We start from the raw sequence: 18,850 nt of genomic DNA on the forward strand, positions 1-18,850 counted from the left end.
AATCATAGAAGAAAAAGGATTCATTGTTGGAGATGGAGGTCTGTTGCGATGCGTAAAATTGCTGATAGTAACGCACAAGAACTCTGCTAGCTAGATTAACGTTAGCAGTGTAACTAGTAGGGCTGCCTGCTTTCACACATAATCACGATGATTGTCTAAAGGATAGTTTGTAAAACTGAACTGTCTAAACTTGCAAACTGGACAGGGACTATCTAACTACAATAACACGATATCGTCAAGCCAGAAAGCAGTAGGAAACCTTTCAACTAACCCAAGACTGTAAATTATACTGAGAAAGGTGAAAGTATTTCGTATTCGTTAGAACACGGTTACAGTCCAAGGTGGATACGTTTGCGGATTGGATAAACTTTATGACTGTTAACAAGATTTTGACCTCACGCGTCTCGTTATCTGTTCGTTCAGTAGTCTCTCCAAGAGTGTTTTTACAGGCTTTGCGTCATGATGACTCGGTGTCTAGTTGGCGAATAGTTTTTCATAATCATAACATTATTCAAGTGACAGCATAATGAAAACTAAATCCCATATGGCAACCATACCTGGAGACCTAGCTAATCTTACAAAGCTTCCTCTGTAGACCCCAGCCCCCACAATAGTGGACAGCAGGTTTGGTACAAACTGAGAAAACGGAGTGAGACAGTAAAATAAAATAATACGCACTGAAAAACGTCAAAAAGAAAAAGAAAATAAATCATGGATATATGAAAAGGATGAATAAAGGACCATGTAGCTGCTGATTTCGAATACATACATTTGGTACGTTAATAATTACGGCCTGTGTGTGCTTCTCTGAAGGAAGAGCCTAATTTAGAAATTCAGAAGCTACTATTCAGAAGCTACTTGATTTGCTGTCCTGCTATCACCATGAATCCCCGTATCCAAGTAGAATTTCACTTTTCATATATTTCGATATAAAATAACAATAGCATTGATTTAGCAGTAGAATAACCTCGCGTTATAAGTGCAGCTGCAGCGGAAGGAAACACGTTGCGGAGCTGTTTACGCATCCGTTATAGCTTGAATAAAAACTAAAAACGTGTTTGTTTCTCAGCTCTTATGAGGACCTCGTCAGAACAGCGTTAAATGGCACACAGGAAAGATTAGGTGGAAGAGCCCTACTGTACCTACCATTGTAGTTGAATTACCATTGTATGTATGCAGAGTACGTATGTTTCCGGAGAGCACGATATAGCAAATAGTGCTGGGGACTGGTTTACCTGTATAGTGGTGGGGGTGCTACTCGCTAACCAGCTACTTTTGAGATTTAGCTGGTCTATTAACCTACATATATGATGAAACAACGAAATACGTTGTGGTTGGGCAACTTGCTTCGTTTGTTGTTTTAATCATATAAAGTTAAGCGAACATAACTTAGCAAACTTACTTTTAATTCAAAAGAAGTATCTATTATGAAATAAAATATAACACCGATGCATTTATAAGCGCTTATAGATTTGAAAGCAACGTTTTTCATAGCGTAAGGGAAAATACGTCTTTGTTGTAGAGCAGGTTTTGTGGTCCCTGTTATCTTAAGCTGTCGTTTTCAGCTGAAAGTTCACATGCGTCCCTGTGAGTTCTGAGGGCGAAGAGACTGAATGACGCTGCGGGTTTACGGTCCTGCTGAACAGAGAACGAGCCGATCAGACTGCGGCTGCGCCAAGGGCAAGCTCACGCTGTGCTAATTGCTGTGATGTCAGACTTGGAGCGGATCATTTCTGTGTAACCGTTTATTATAGAAAACCAACACCAGTCCAAATCACTGACGTTGGCGCCTGCCCCACTAGGGGGCGAGTGTAAACAGGTTTAATATATTATCGTCTCTCTTTCACGTATGTTCTCGGAAATACTTTGACCGCGGTGCCTAGAGGACAATGGTGAGTTACAGAACAACACAGTAATGTTCTTACCCCTGCGGACTGGATTAATATAGTGTCTATGGTTTAAAGATGATCAATATCACGTTATTTTTAACATTTTGAACTTCTGCTGTTACCTCATGATCCGTTACAGATCATTTAGATACACAGAATGCGTCTGAGAGAAATGTTCTTTCTCTGAACGTAAAAGAAACCATTCCCATGTAGTTTTTCTCCACTTGTCTCTGATTGGTCCAGACTAAGCAGATTTGATATCTGGGCTGTACAGGTGAAATGTTATAACCATGTTTGTGTTCTGTTCCACACGGTATGTGGTGCAGTACAGACATACTGCTCTTCTTCTGTAGTAATGGCTCACCAGTAGTGATGATGTCATAATTGCATGCCTCATATGGAGGGATGATGTCATAAAGTCATCCAGGCTGCCAGTAACATTGGGTGGCTCTGTTAGTGTTGGGTGACACAGTTAAATGATGAATGTCGGTTTATTTATTTTACCAGTTCAGTTAAACATTTAAATAGAAAATATCCAATGTTCTGTCCCCACTCTTGTTGCAGAGAGACATCAGATTCATATTTGACTCATAATTATACTGCATAATGTTTTGAATACTGTATTCACTATCTCACTCTGTTCTCTCTGCACAGTTCCTGTATCAAAACCCCATGTCAGTGTCATTAGTGATGAATATCGCTGCAAATTAAACTGCACTCTGGAGAGAGGGACAGACGCGACCTTGACCTGGTATAGAGAGGGAGAGGAGGAGAGCTACAGTAGCTCTGATCCTCTCGATGCTCCGTATCTGAAACTACCTGTACCTGTGGAGGGCGGCACCTACACCTGTGAGGCAAAGAACTCTGTCAGTACTGAGAGGTCAGACCCACTGACTGTGGGAGACCACTGCACAGGTGAGCTTACTGCACCTCACTCACACCTGTACACACCTACACACCTCACACCTGTACACACCTCACTGACACCTGTACACACCTACACACCTCACTCACAGCTGTACACACCTACACACCTCACTCACACCTGTACACACCTACACACCTCACTCACACCTGTACACACCTACACAGCTCTCACACCTGTACACACCTACACACCTCACTCACACCTGTACACACCTACACACCTCACTCACACCTGTACACACCGACACACCTCACTCACACCTGTACACACCTACACACCTCACTCACACCTGTACACACCTACACACCTCACACACACCTGTACACACCTACACACCGACACACCTCACTCACACCTGTACACACCTACACACCTCACTCACACCTGTACACACCTACACACCTCACTCACACCTGTACACACCTACACACCTCACTCACACCTGTACACACCTCACTCACACCTCACTCACACCTGTACACACCTACACACCTCACTCACACCTGTACACACCTACACACCTCACTCACACCTGTACACACCTACACACCTCACACACACCTGTACACACCTACACACCTCACTCATACCTGCACACACCTACACACCTCACTCACACCTGTACACACCAGCACACCTCACAGACACCTGTACACACCTACACACCTCACTCACACCTGCACACACCTACACACCTCACTCACACCTGTACACACCTCACTCACACCTGTACACACCTACACACCTCACTCACACCTGTACACACCTACACACCTCACTCACACCTGTACACACCTACACACCTCACACACACCTGTACACACCTACACACCTCACTCATACCTGCACACAAAGCATCACCTGCATAACTCAGAAAATTCACATGGAATGTTGTTCTAAACATATAGTGCAATTTTTTTTATTTTTTTTGGGTTAGAGAACAGGGATATCAGAAAGGGGGGGCGGGGGAAATCAGGAGGGAGGACTAAGGTACAGTTCGAAACGGTGTGTTTTGAGTCTGCGTCAAAATAGGGGGAGGGATTCAGCTGTCCTGACAGTGGTAGGCAAGTCATTCCACCACTGAGGAACCAGAACGGAAAACAGGCGTGAACGTGCAGCTCGACCGCCAGGTGCACGTAGAGAGGGAACCGTAAGGCGACCAGAGCTGGCAGACCAGAGTGGTCTAGCTGGGGAGTAGGGAGTGATTAAGGATTGTATGTAAGGTGGGGCAGACCCCTTAGCAGCCTGAAATGCCAACACTAGGGCCTTGAAACGGATGCATGCGGCAATAGGAAGCCAGTGGAGGCCACACCTACACACCTGTACACACCTACACACCTCACTCACACCTCTGCACACCTACACACCCCACCCACACCTGTACACACCTCACTCACACCTGTACACACCTACACACCTCACTCACACCTGCACACACCTACACACCTCACTCACACCTGTACACGCCTACACACCCCACTCACACCTGTACACACCTCACTCACACCTGTACACACCAACACACCTCACTCACACCTGTACACACCTACACACCTCACTCACACCTGTACACACCTACACACATCACTCACACCTGTACACACCTACACACCTCACTCACACCTGCACACACCTCACTCATACCTCACTCACACCTGTACACACCTACACACCTCACTCACACCTGTACACACCTACACACCTACACACCTCACTCACACCTGTACACACCTACACACCTCACTCACACCTGTATACACCTCACTCACACCTCACTCACACCTGTACACACCTACACAACTCACTCACACCTGTACACACCTACACACCTCACTCACACCTGTACACACCTACACACCTCACACACACCTGTACACACCTCACTCACACCTGTACACACCAGCACACCTCACAGACACCTGTACACACCTACACACCTCACTCACACCTCTGCACACCTACACACCCCACCCACACCTGTACACACCTCACTCACACCTGTACACACCTACACACCTCACTCACACCTGTACACACCTACACACCTCACTCACACCTGTACACACCAACACACCTCACTCACCTACACACCTACACACCTCACTCATACCTGCACACACCTACACACCTCACTCACACCTGTACACACCTCACTCACACCTGTACACACTTACACACCTCACTCACACCTGTACACACCTACACACCTCACTCACACCTGTACACACCTACACACCTCACTCACACCTGCACACACCTACACACATCACTCACACCTGTACACACCTACACACCTCGCTCACACCTGTACACACCTCACTCACACCTGTACACACCTACACACCCCACTCACACCTGTACACACCTACACACCTCACACACACCTGTACACACCTACACACCTCACACACACCTGTACACACCTACACACCTCACTCACTCCTGTACACACCTACACACCTCACTCACACCTGTACACACCTCACTCACACCTGTACACACCTACACACCTCACTCACACCTGTACACACCTACACACCTCACTCACACCTGTACACACCTACACACCTCACTCACACCTGTACACACCTCACTCACACCTGTACACACCTACACAACTCACTCACACCTGTACACACCTACACACCTCACTCACACCTGTACACACCTCACACACACCTGTACACACCTACACACCTCACTCATACCTGTACACACCTACACACCTCACTCACACCTGTACACACCTACACACATCACTCACACCTGTACACAGCTACATACCTCACTCACACCTGTACACACCTACACACCTCGCTCACACCTGTTCACACCTCACTCACACCTGTACACACCTACACACCCCACTCACACCTGTACACACCTACACACCTCACACACACCTGTACACACCTACACACCTCACTCACACCTGCACACACCTACACACCTCACTCACACCTGTACACACCTACACACCCCACTCACACCTGTACACACCTCACTCACACCTGTACACACCTACACACCTCACTCACACCTGTACACACCTCACACCTGTACACACCTACATACCTCACACACACCTACACACCTACACACCTCACTCACACCTGTACACACCTACACACCTCACTCACACCTGTACACACCTACACACCTCACTCACACCTGTATACACCTCACTCACACCTACACACCTACACACCTCACTCACACCTGTACACACCTACACGCCTCACTCACACCTGGGTGCAGTGCTGCACTCATAGGTGTGTCTGTACTTATATCGTTCATTTACATTTACATTTTTGTCACCTCACTCACACCTGCAAAAAGCGATTTACAAGTGCATAGGTTCTACCACAAGTCAAAGCATCACCTGCATAACTCAGAAAATTCACATGGAATGTTGTTCTAAACATATAGTGCAATTTTTTTTATTTTTTTTGGGTTAGAGAACAGGGATATCAGAAAGGGGGGGCGGGGGAAATCAGGAGGGAGGACTAAGGTACAGTTCGAAACGGTGTGTTTTGAGTCTGCGTCAAAATAGGGGGAGGGATTCAGCTGTCCTGACAGTGGTAGGCAAGTCATTCCACCACTGAGGAACCAGAACGGAAAACAGGCGTGAACGTGCAGCTCGACCGCCAGGTGCACGTAGAGAGGGAACCGTAAGGCGACCAGAGCTGGCAGACCAGAGTGGTCTAGCTGGGGAGTAGGGAGTGATTAAGGATTGTATGTAAGGTGGGGCAGACCCCTTAGCAGCCTGAAATGCCAACACTAGGGCCTTGAAACGGATGCATGCGGCAATAGGAAGCCAGTGGAGGCCAATGAGAAGCGGGGTGACATGAGCCGACCTGGGCTGACTGGTGATCAGGCGGGCTGCAGCATTCTGGACCAGCTGGAGGGGCTTGATGGCACACGCTGGGAGACCGGCTAGGAGGGAGTTGCAGTAATCCAGGCGGGAAATGACGAGCGCCTGGACTAGGAGCTGGGTGGCTTTCTCTGTCAGGAGATGATGGATACGGCGTATATTATACAGAAAGAACCTGCAGGTTCTGGCAGTTCATTAACTATGTGTAACCAACCTACTAGTTTAAAACACATTGTGTCAAATGCAGAACCCATTAATGATATTTGGCAGACGCTCTTATCCAGACTAGGCAGGAGACAGTCCTCCCCTCGAGCAATGCAGGGTTAAGGGCCTTGCTCAAGGGCCCAACATCTTATTGTGGCTACACCGAACCACTGACCTTGCGTGTCCCAGTCATTCACCTTAACCACTACGCTATGCTACAGGCTGCCCAGTTTGCCCATTTGCAAACTGAAAAGTCTTCCAATAAAAGTCTATTGAATGACTGGCAGGTTACACAGGCAATGGTCAAGCACAGGCAAACAGGAATAGTAGACAATGCAGTTCATAGTCAGTAATCTAGACAGGGGTTCGGTAACCAAGCAAACAGACATAACACAGGTAATCCAAAAAGCAAAAGTATGTTAACAGAAAGGTAGTCAGAGAAGGCAGGTAAACCAAAACGAAATCCAAAATCACAAACTGGGAATCCAAACAAAGTCCAAACACAGTGGGTCAAATACAAACAGAAGAACCAAAAAGCAGTGGTATAGGCGCACAAAAACGGGTCAGTACACGAGCAGATCAGACATAGGCCTTTCACACCGGCAAGGCTGTTTTTTCCTTGTGAACCGTGACATCATCATATTCATCATATTCGTGTCATATTCCACCGGCCTTGTGCATTGAGAAACGCTCATGATCATCAACGGAGGGCGGTGGAACTTTGGTTCTTCTTAAACTGGTATGGATGCGGGCTGGTTCGCCAGAAAGCAGCAAGGTTCTGAGACTCCAGAACAGAACCAGAACCACATCTGTCTGAAAGCGTAAACAGAGAAACCACTGGAGAGAATGGCAGGCCCACATTACAATCTGACAACAAACTAACAAAACAGACAGATTTAAATAGACCGATAACCGTTTTTGTTATGAATTTAAAATTAGGAGTGGACCCCCTAAGTAACACAGTTTGTATTGAAATATATTTGTTTTGTTAATATTCTGTTTTTCTCTCTCCTCAGGGACCAACACGGGGGTAATCGTTGCTAGTGTTCTTGGTGTTGTTCTCTTCATCGCTGTCTTCGCTTTCATTGCAGTTGTCATTTATTTCCACCGCCGTATCAGTAAGTATGAAAGTAAGCATCAGCCACACCGCTTTGAGCTCTGTCAGTATTAAACACAGGGTTCCTGAATGCTTTAGAAACAGGAAGGAGCTGTGTCTCAGTGAAGCTGGCCAATAGGATCAGAGTTAACTGAGTGCCGGTAGCCAATAGGATCAGAGTTAACTGAGTGCCGGTGGCCAATAGGATCAGAGCTAACTGAGTGCTGGTGGCCAATAGGGTGGGATTTTCCCCTTGTTTCTGTGAAGCAGCTTGACTCACCTTGTAGATTACCCATAATCCATCTCTGTAGCTCTGAGCTGCAGAATCAGGGTGGGGTTCTAGCTGTAGATACTTTAGTGTGACTGGCTGGAGGACTGAACCCCCACACACAGCACAGGACCCACACAGTCCTACATGAACCCCCACACTAAAACAGGGGCCATACAGTCCTACATGAACCCCCACACTACAGCACAGGGGCCACACAGTCCTACATGCACCCCCACACTACAGCACAGGGGCCACACAGTCCTACAGGAACCCCCACACTACAGCACAGGGGCCACACTGTCCTACATGAACCCCTACACTACAGCACAGGGGTCACACAGTACTACATGAACCCCCACACTACAGCACAGGGGCCACACAGTCCTACATGAACCCCCACACTACAGCACAGGGGCCACAGAGTCCTACATGAACCCCCACACTACAGCACAGGGGCCACAGAGTCCTACAGGAACCCCCCCACACAGCACAGGGGCCACACAGTCCTACACGTAAATATACTGTATAATAACTCACAGGCTCTGATAGTTTAACAAAGACAGGTCAGTACATACTAATCTGCAACATCTTGTCATCTGTAAAGGTTTGTAGGGAAAAGAAAGACCACATAAGTGTCTTTTAGTTTCTAAATTACGACTAAAAATTCATAACTGAAAAAAGTCACGATGACTAAAAAGTCCTGACTGAACAGAAGAGCAGAAAAAAATACACACTCTAAAAGTATACGCTGCAAAAATGTATATGCTGCAACCAAATGCATTCATGGTTCTGATGTGATTGTGCACTTTCTGTTCTGTCAGTATAACACAATTCTTCTGGATATAAACAGGGGAGGACTGCAACATATTAGCATAGGTGGGTGAGCTGTACTAGGGGAGTTAAGGACACCAGTTGTTTCTTATTCTGTGGTTCCAGGCTTCAGATAGAACGTGTGACATGCCCCTCACAGACGCCCAACAAACACAATCACTGGCTGCAGATACTTGCTCTGAGTGTGGCATTCAGCTACATGTCACTGCCTGCAGAAACAAAACCCAGATACTCCTGGAGAAACAAACCCCATAAACATGATTATTGTATGGCCTCAATGACCCAATATAGAGATGCTGCAACTACTGACCAAAATAAAATAAATTACAGAATTTATTTTGCTTGTATTCATGACTAATTGCTGTTGGAAAACCTGGAATAACTTGATGATGAATGTACTCCCTGAACAGCACAGCTAACATGCTAACGTGTGGGAGAGCAGTGATTGGGTTACTGATGTGTATTAAAACAGTGCTGCTCCATGTGCATTCAGAATAAACTCTGCTGTCTTTCTGATTACAGAGCAGAAACAGGGAGAGACTGCACCAAACACTGACGGTAAGAATTCTCTCTCTGTGTGATTCCATTCAGCCTCATCCACCTGACATTGAGGATGTGTGTGTGTGTGTGTTTCTGTATGTACACACGTGTGTATGTTTGTGTAGGTGTGTGTTTCTGTTTGTACACGTGTGTGTGTGTTTCTGTATGTAGACGTGTGTACATCTATGTACGTGTGTGTGTATGTTTGTGTACATGAGATACTGACCACACCAGGACAGTAGTTATTCTATGTTTTACAGTAACTACTGCAGTCAGTTACGTGTCTTAACTTGTAATCCATACTAACATGTCCTCTGTCTGTCTGTGTCTGTGAGTCAGTCCCTCTGTTTGTTTACTGATTATTATTTAAATTAAACTTTTTCTCCTCAGGACTGTTAAAACAGGGAGAGAAACAGGGAGAACACCCCCACCTGGAACCAACAGAATGATCCCACCCATCTGGAACCAACAGAATGAACCCACCCACCTGTAACCATCCCTCATATCGATGAAGAAATTGTTCAAATCTAAAAGGGCAAGGACAGAAAGTGATTAATTTCTGACAAATTCCACCGCCAGCCAGTTATACTTGGTAGGAATGAATGAATGAAAGAATGAGTATAGTATGAATCCACATAATAATAAGTATGGAATGATTAGTTTGCTAAGATAACTTTTATTTTAGCTTTACATAGTCACTCAACCTGCTGTGTAACATTGTTCTGTTGTGAGAATGCATGCAAATCTTTGTTATGTCATTATTGTTTACAAATTTGAAGGGGTCTATATTAGTTTTTGCTGTGATATACACTCACCGAGCACTTTATTAGGAACTATTTTATTACACCTACTTATTCATGCAATTATCAGCCAATCGTATGGCAGCAGTGCAATGCATACAATCATGTAGATACGGGTTAGGAGCTTCAGCTAATGTTCATATCACCCATCAGAATGGGCGAAAGATGAAATCTAAGTGACTTTGACTGTGGAATGATTGTTGCTGGCAGACAGGGTGGTTTGAGTATCTCAGAAACTGCTGATCTCCTGGGATTTTCATGCACACTAGTCTCTAGAGTTTGGTGCAATAAAAAAAAAATCAAAAATCCAATGAGCAGCAGTTCTGTGGACAGAAATGCCTTGTTAATGAGAGACGTCAGAGGAGAATGGCCAGACTGGTCAAAGCTGACAGGAAGGTGAGGAACACAAATAACCACATATTCCAACAGTGGTATGCAGAAGAACATCGCTGAACACACAGCACATCATAACTCTCAGTGGATAGGCTACACCCCTCAGTACAGATGTGTAGGTGTGTACAGGTGTGAGTGAGGTGTGTAGGTGTGTACAGGTGTGAGTGAGGTGTGCAGGTGTGTACAGGTGTGAGTGAGGTGTACAGGTGTGTACAGGTGTGAGTGAGGTGTGTAGAAATGTACAGGTGTGTAGGTGTGTACAGGTGTGAGTGAGGTGTGTGCAGGTGTGAGTGAGGTGTGTAGGTGTGTACAGGTGTGAGTGAGGTGTGCAGGTGTGTACAGGTGTGAGTGAGGTGTGCAGGTGTGTACAGGTGTGAGTGAGGTGTGTACAGGTGTGAGTCTCATCTCTGAACACACAGCGCATCATACCTCTAAGTGGATAGGCTATAGCAGAAGTCTAAAAAATAAGTAATAAATACCTAATAAAGTGCTCACTGAGTGTATATTATTGTATGAGTTCACTCCACTCTTTTTTCAGTAATATATCTGACCTGTGAGAGAGGAAGGGGAACTGAAACTACTTTATAAAATCCCCAGAGAACCCAGAACCCCAAACATGTAGGGGCCGCTCACCTCTCATAATGTCATGTAGTGGTACATTTATATCTGTGTATGCTGTACTGTAGTGCAGGTGTGTGTGCGTGTGTGTGTGCGTGTGTGTGTGTGTGTGCGTGTGTGTGTGTGTGTGTGTGCATGCTGTACTGTAGTGCAGGTGTGTGTGTGTGCGTGTGTGTGTGCGTGTGTGTGTGTGCATGCTGTACTGTAGTGCAGGTGTGTGCGTGTGTGTGTGTGTGTGTGTGTGTGTGTGTGCATGCTGTACTGTAGTGCAGGTGTGTGTGTGTGCGTGTGTGTGTGTGTGTGCGTGTGTGTGTGTGCATGCTGTACTGTAGTGCAGGTGTGTGTGTGTGTGTGCATGCTGTACTGTAGTGCAGGTGTGTGTGTGTGTGTGTGTGTGCTTGTATGTGCATGTGTGTATGTGTGTGTGTGTGTGTGTGTGAGTGTGTGCATATGATCAGTTCCAGACTTTTCTCAATGTGAAATATTGCTTGTTATTTTATGAAATGGCCACATTAATAGCAGGCCATTTTAGACCTGTGTGTTCAGTCCAGTAAGAGTATAAATTAGGGACCAGGTGCAGAAGAGAAAGTACAGAGTCACTGAGTACTGGAGCAGAGTGAGGAACAGAGTCACTGAGTACTAGAGCACAGTGAGGAACAGAGTCACTGAGTACTGGAGCAGAGTGAGGAACAGTCACTGAGTACTGGAGCAGAGTGAGGAACAGAATCACTGAGTACTGGAGCAGAGTGAGGAACAGAGTCACTGAGTACTGGAGCAGAGTGAGGAACAGAGGCACTGAATACTGGAGCAGAGTGAGGAACACAGTCACTGAGTACTGGAGCAGAGTGAGGAACAGCGTCACTGAGTACTGGAGCAGAGTGAGGAACAGAGTCACTGAGTACTGGAGAAGAGTGAGGAACAGAGTCATTGAGTACTGGAGCAGAGTGAGGAACAGAGTCACTGAGTACTGGAGCAGAGTGAGGAACAGAGTCACTGAGTACTGGAGCAGAGTGAGGAACAGAATCACTGAGTACTGGAGCAGAGTGAGGAACAGAGTCACTCAGTACTGGAGCAGAGTGAGGAACAGAGTCACTGAGTACTGGAGCAGAGTGAGGAACAGAGTCACTGAGTACTGGAGCAGAGTGAGGAACAGAGTCACTGAGTACTGGAGCACAGTGAGGAACAGAGTCACTGAGTACTGGAGCACAGTGAGGAACAGAGTCACTGAGTACTGGAGCAGAGTGAGGAACAGAGTCACTGAGTACTGGAGCAGAATGAGGAACAGGGTCACTGGGTACTGGAGCAGAGTGTGGAACAGAGTCACTGAGTACTGGAGCAGAGTGAGGAACAGAGTCACTGAGTACTAGAGCAGAGTGAGGAACACAGTCACTGAGTACTGGAGCAGAGTGAGGAACAGAGTCACTGAGTACTGGAGCAGAGTGAGGAACAGAGTCACTGAGTACTGGAGCAGAGTGAGGAACAGAGTCACTGAGTACTGGAGCAGAGTGAGGAGCAGAGTCACTGAGTACTGGAGCAGAGTGAGGAACAGAGTCACTGAGTACTGAAGCAGAGTGAGGAACAGAGTCACTGAGTACTGGAGTATAGTGAGGAACAGAGTCACTGAGTACTGGAGCAGAGTGAGGAACAGAGTCACTGAGTACTGAAGCAGAGTGAGGAACAGAGTCACTGAGTACTGGAGCAGAGTGAGGAACAGAGTCACTGAGTACTGGAGCAGGAGGTGCAGGTGAGGTGTGACAGAGGGATCTGTTTTCCGTTTGCACCTTTAATTACACTGGATATCAACATTCCTTATTATTTTTGTGAACTTTTTGTCATGAAAGTGCTGTAAACATTGCCAGTTTCATTTTCATTTTATGAAGTGAACCTGTTATTTCCTTCACCATTTTCTTTCATTCATTCAGTGTCATACATTAATGTGGGGGAGTGGGTTATTGTTATTTCATATCAGTACACACTGCCATTAAACCAGCCCCCAGATCTGCATGCACTTGCCATAAGAGACACTTTGAATAACTGACAATCTACCCTGAAATATCTGTGTGCTCTTGCTTTTCATTGTGATTTTATGAAATACTGTTGACTCAATGTGATCTTTTTTTGCTGTATCTACGAGCTTTGCACTCATTGTGGTATTTACAAATACCCAGAATGCCTTATTTCTCTGATATTGTTTGACTGATCCTTTTGTCCTCATGTGACAATAAAAAGTTTTCTATGATTGATGTAAAACAATAAAGCTTTGTGCTCAAATAATACCTGAATTCACGGTGTCATTAACAATTGATGCTTCTCATTCACCCATTCATACACACACACACACCAACGGCGATTGGCTGCCATGCAAGGTGCCAACCAGCTCGCCAGGAGCATTTAGGGGTTAGGTGTCTTGCTCAGGGACTCTTCGACACAGCCCGGGCGGGGGATCGAACCGGCAACCCTCCGACTGCCTGACAACTGCTCTTACTGCCTGAGCCATGTCGCCCCATACTGTGTCATTAGCTACACACTGCTGTAAGAACACTGTGTCATTAGCTACACACTGCTGTAAGAACACTGTGTCATTAGCTACACACTGCTGTAAGAACACTGTGTCATTAGCTACACACTGCTGTAAGAACACTGTGTCATTAGCTACACACTGCTGTAAGAACACTGTGTCATTAGCTACACACTGCTGTAGGAACACTGTGTCATTAGCTACACACTGCTGTAGGAACACTGTGTCATTAGCTACACACTGCTGCAGGAACACTGTGTCGTTAGCTACACACTGCTGTAGGAACACTGTGTCATTGGCTACACACTGCTGTAGGAACACTGTGTCATTAGCTACACACTGCTGTAGGAACACTGTGTCATTAGCTACACACTTGCCCAGCTGTGCATGAAGGATTCTTGGACCCAGTGACTGCACAGCTCAGCTGCTGGACTGCAGAGTGAAAGCGCTGTTAATAATATCCACTCAATGAAGCAAAGCGCCAGAGAACACATCTGCTTTCTGGAAGCAGTTCCTGTTTCCTGCAGAACCCCAGTGAGAAGCAGCCGTGGGGAAAAACATGACATAAAACATGCAGGACAAGTGGTGTCAGTCTTTTTCTTTTTAAAGTCAACAGGTTTTACATTTACAGTTTTACATTTTCACAGATCATTCACACACTTTAGCAAAATGAGCAGCAGCCTTTGGGGAAAGCGCTGCACTGGTCTGTGTGGAGCTTCCCTGAGTTTGTTCAGTGTGTCTGCAGTAAGATGAAGCCCTTTACATTTGGATCAGCACTCACTGCAGACAGCAGGAAGTAACAGGGCTTTAAGCAGTCAGCTGCCATAATGTGTACAACACACAGGAACTCATTTACAGGACATTTCAAATGTATATGTACACTCAGTGAACACTTTATGTGTTCCTGCTGGATATGCGCCTCTCAGATCATCCACAGGAATGTCTCCTGAGTGCCAGTGTGGTTTCTACCCGCTTCTGTTTCCTGATGCAGGTGGAGATGGGGGTTCCTTCTGCCTAGAGTCATTCGTTTCCCTAAATAGGTATGTATCAAATAATTTGCTCAACAAACGTATATTCCTTCCAAACTGGAAATATGTTGGCCGGACGTGCAATAAAAGTGAGCTAAGAAAAAAAAAACATTGTGTTCATTCACGCAACTTCTGAATTGCATATTTTTGTTCTTATATTGAAACGTTTTTTGATATTGAGAAATGGTATCAAGGATTGATCAAGCTCATGGTTGTAAAGGGGGAGGCTGGGGTTTTATTGCCCTGCTTTGCAAATAAGAGGCTGATAAGCATGAAAACTGTTGTTCTCGCTAGCGGAGAGTCTTTTTAACAATCTGGCATCGCTGTTTTGCGGTTTTATTATTTCAGTTTTTTGTCTGATTTATGAATGAAACAATAATTTGAGATGTCAACGACTCAACTACAAGGGGCAAAGTGGATAGCTTAACTGCAACCTGTTCAATCCATTCAACTTGCTGAGCTAGATTTATTACATCTGTGTTATATCCATTCTACCGATACATTACAGCTTGCCGGCCAGCGCAGGATGGGCTCCTATAGTCTGGTTCCTCTCTTCTCTTGCCACTGTTTTAGGGTTTTCTCCCTGCTGAGAAGTTGTTTTACTTCATATATATATATATATATATATATATATATATATATATATATATATATATATATATATATATATATATACTATTATAGGACTCTGGCATGGTGTTTGATCTTCTGTCACTCTGTAAGGTGTCTTTCTAACAAGTGAAAGCAAAATACATTCAGGTCCATAAATATTGGGAAATCGACACAATTCTCATCTTTTTGGCTCTATACACCACCACAATGGATTTGAAATGAAACGAACAAGATGTGCTTTACCTGCAGACTTTCAGCTTTAATTTGAGGGTATTTACATCCAAATCATGTGAATGGTGTAGGAATTACAACAGTTTGTGTATGTGCCTCCCACTTTTTAAGCGGTTCCATGGCCAGGTGTGTGTTATTCCCTCATTATCTCATTTACAAGGAGCAGATAAAAGGTCTTGAGTTCATTTCAAGTGTGCTATTTGCATTTGGAATCTGTTGCTGTCAACTCTCAATATGAGATCCAAAGAGCTGTCACTATCAGTGAAGCAAGCCATCATTAGGCTGAAAAATCAAAACAAACCCATCAGAGAGAAAGCAAAAACATTAGGTGTGGCCAAATCAACTGTTTGGAACATTCTTTAAATGAAAGAACGCACCGGTGAGCTCAGCAACACCAAAGGACCCGGAAGACCACGGAAAACAACTGTGGTGGATGACAGAAGAATTCTTTCCCTGGTGAAGAAAAACCCCTTCACAACAGTTGGCCAGATCAAGAACACTCTCCAGGAGGTAGGTGTATGTGTGTCAAAGTCAACAATCAAGAGAAGACTTCACCAGAGTGAATACAGAGGGTTCACCACCAGATGTAAACCATTGGTGAGCCTCAAAAACAGGAAGACCAGATTAGAGTCTGCCAAACAACATCCAAAAAAGCCTTTACAGTTCTGGAACACCGCCGCTCCCGCTGCCCTCTCATCCTCCTTCTCCTTCTCGCACACTCCCCGGCCTTCCGGCCGTGGTGGTGGTACTAGTCTTTTAATTTCCCCCTCATGGAAATTCTCTCTTCTCCCCCTCTCTGACCTGTCCATATCCACTTTTGAATTCCATTCTGTTGCAGTATCCTACCCTACTAACCTTTTCATTGCAGTTATCTACCATCCTCCAGGGCCCCTGGGAAACTTCCTTGATGAGCTAGACACCCTTCTCAGCTCTTTCCCTGAGGATGGCACCCCACTGATTCTCCTTGGAGACTTCAACATCCACCTTGAAGCCTCCCAGGCTGCTGCCTTCCTACCGCTAATCCACTCCTTTGGCCTCTCCCTGCAACACTCTCCTCCAACCCACAAGGCGGGCAATGTCCTAGACCTTGTCTTTGTAAGGAATTGCTCATGCTCCGATTTCACGGTTACCCCTCTGCCTACATCTGATCACCACTTCATCTCATTCTCCCTCCCTCTTCCTCCCCATCCTCCTCCCACCCACACTTCCTCAGCCCGCCGTAACCTCCACTCCCTCTCACCCTCTTCCTTTGCCAGCACTGTCACCGCCTCACTCCCCCCTCTCAAATCCTTCTTCAAACTCCCCACTGACTCTACATCTGCCACCCTCCTTTCATCTCTCTCCTCTGCCTTTGACTCTCTCTGTCCCTCTGTCTCAAAGCCACCTCACACATCCCCTCCCAGTCCTTGGATATCTGACACCCTCCGTACCTCCAGGACCAGCCTCCGCGCAGTGGAGACACTTCAGAAAATTTACCAGTCTCTCCTGGCGGCATTCTCTACTCTCTGCTTCTAACCCCCGGAAACTGTTCTCCATTTTCTCCTCTCTCCTCAATGCACCGCCTCCTCCACCTCAGTCCTCCTTCACTGCTGATGACTTTGCTCACTTTTTCGATGAGAAGGTCTGTCCTCATTCTTCTAGATCTCTCTGCTGCCTTCGACACTGTGGATCACTCCATCCTCCTGTCCGCCCTGTTAGCATCTGTGGCACAGCCCTGGACTGGATTGAGTCCTACCTCTTTGGTCGCTCTTTCCAGGTTGCCTGGGCTGGTTCGGTATCGACACCTCGGCCCCTTGCCATAGGAGTTCCCCAGGGCTCAGTCCTAGGCCCGCTTCTTTTTTCTCTTTACACTCGTTCCCTTGGCCCTGTGATCACTGCACATGGGCTATCCTACCACTGCTATGCGGATGATACCCAACTCTTCATCTCGTTCCCACCATCTGATACACAGGTTTCTGCCCATATCTCTGCTTGCCTGAGTGACATCCAGAGCTGGATGGATAACCACTATCTAAAGCTCAACCCAGGCAAGACTGAAATGATATTCATCCCTGCTAATACCTCTCCCCACCTGGATCTCTCCATTTCCCTCAGGGATACCACACTCACGCCATCACCCAGTGCAAGGAACCTCGGCGTGGTGATGGACAGCAGACTGTCCCTTTCCGAGAACATTGCGGCGGTGACCCGGTCATGCAGGTTCTTCCTATACAACATACGGAGAATCCGCCCCTTTCTCACCCCCAACTCGACCCAGCTCCTGGTCCAAGCGATGGTTCTGTCCCGCCTGGACTACTGCAATTCCCTCTTGGCTGGCCTCCCAGCGTCCGCCATCAGACCCCTCCAACTTATCCAGAATGCAGCAGCTCGTCTGGTCTTCAACCTTCCCAAATACTCACACGTCACCCCCCTGCTTACTTCCCTCCATTGGCTGCCTGTCATGGCTCGCATCAAATTCAAAACATTGGTGCTAGCAGTTAAGGGGTCTTCCCCAGCTTACCTACAAAAAAATCATCAGACCCTACACCCCTGCCAGACCTCTTCGTTCAGCCTCCACAGGCTGCTTGGCACCTCCCCCTCTCCGAACCTCCACCTCACGCTCACGACTACTATCTGTTCTGGCTCCACGGTAGTGGAACGAACTCCCCGTTGAGGTCAGAACAGTACAATCTCTCCCCACCTTCAAGCGCAAACTGAAGACGCACCTCTTCAAGCAGCACCTCTCCCCATCCCTCCCTACCTCCCTGTGATCCTTAATTGTTGTCTTTGTGATTTACGTGGTGTTTCGGTATTTTTAGTTGGCGAGGTAAGCAGTATTTGGATAGTTAAGTTTGGTCACTTTTGCTTTGTTGTTTGTTTGTTAAAAAAAAAAAGTATCTTTGTTGTACGGGTAGCAATTGAAATTGTACTTCCCTCTAGGGTCTTTCAGCGCACTTAGCCCTGGTTATGGGTATGCACTTTGTTGTACGTCGCTCTGGATAAGAGCGTCTGCCAAATGCCAATAATGTAATGTAATG

The sequence above is a fragment of the Conger conger genome, chromosome 6, assembly GCF_963514075.1.
Source record: "Conger conger chromosome 6, fConCon1.1, whole genome shotgun sequence".
Taxonomy (NCBI): Eukaryota; Metazoa; Chordata; class Actinopteri; order Anguilliformes; family Congridae; genus Conger; species Conger conger.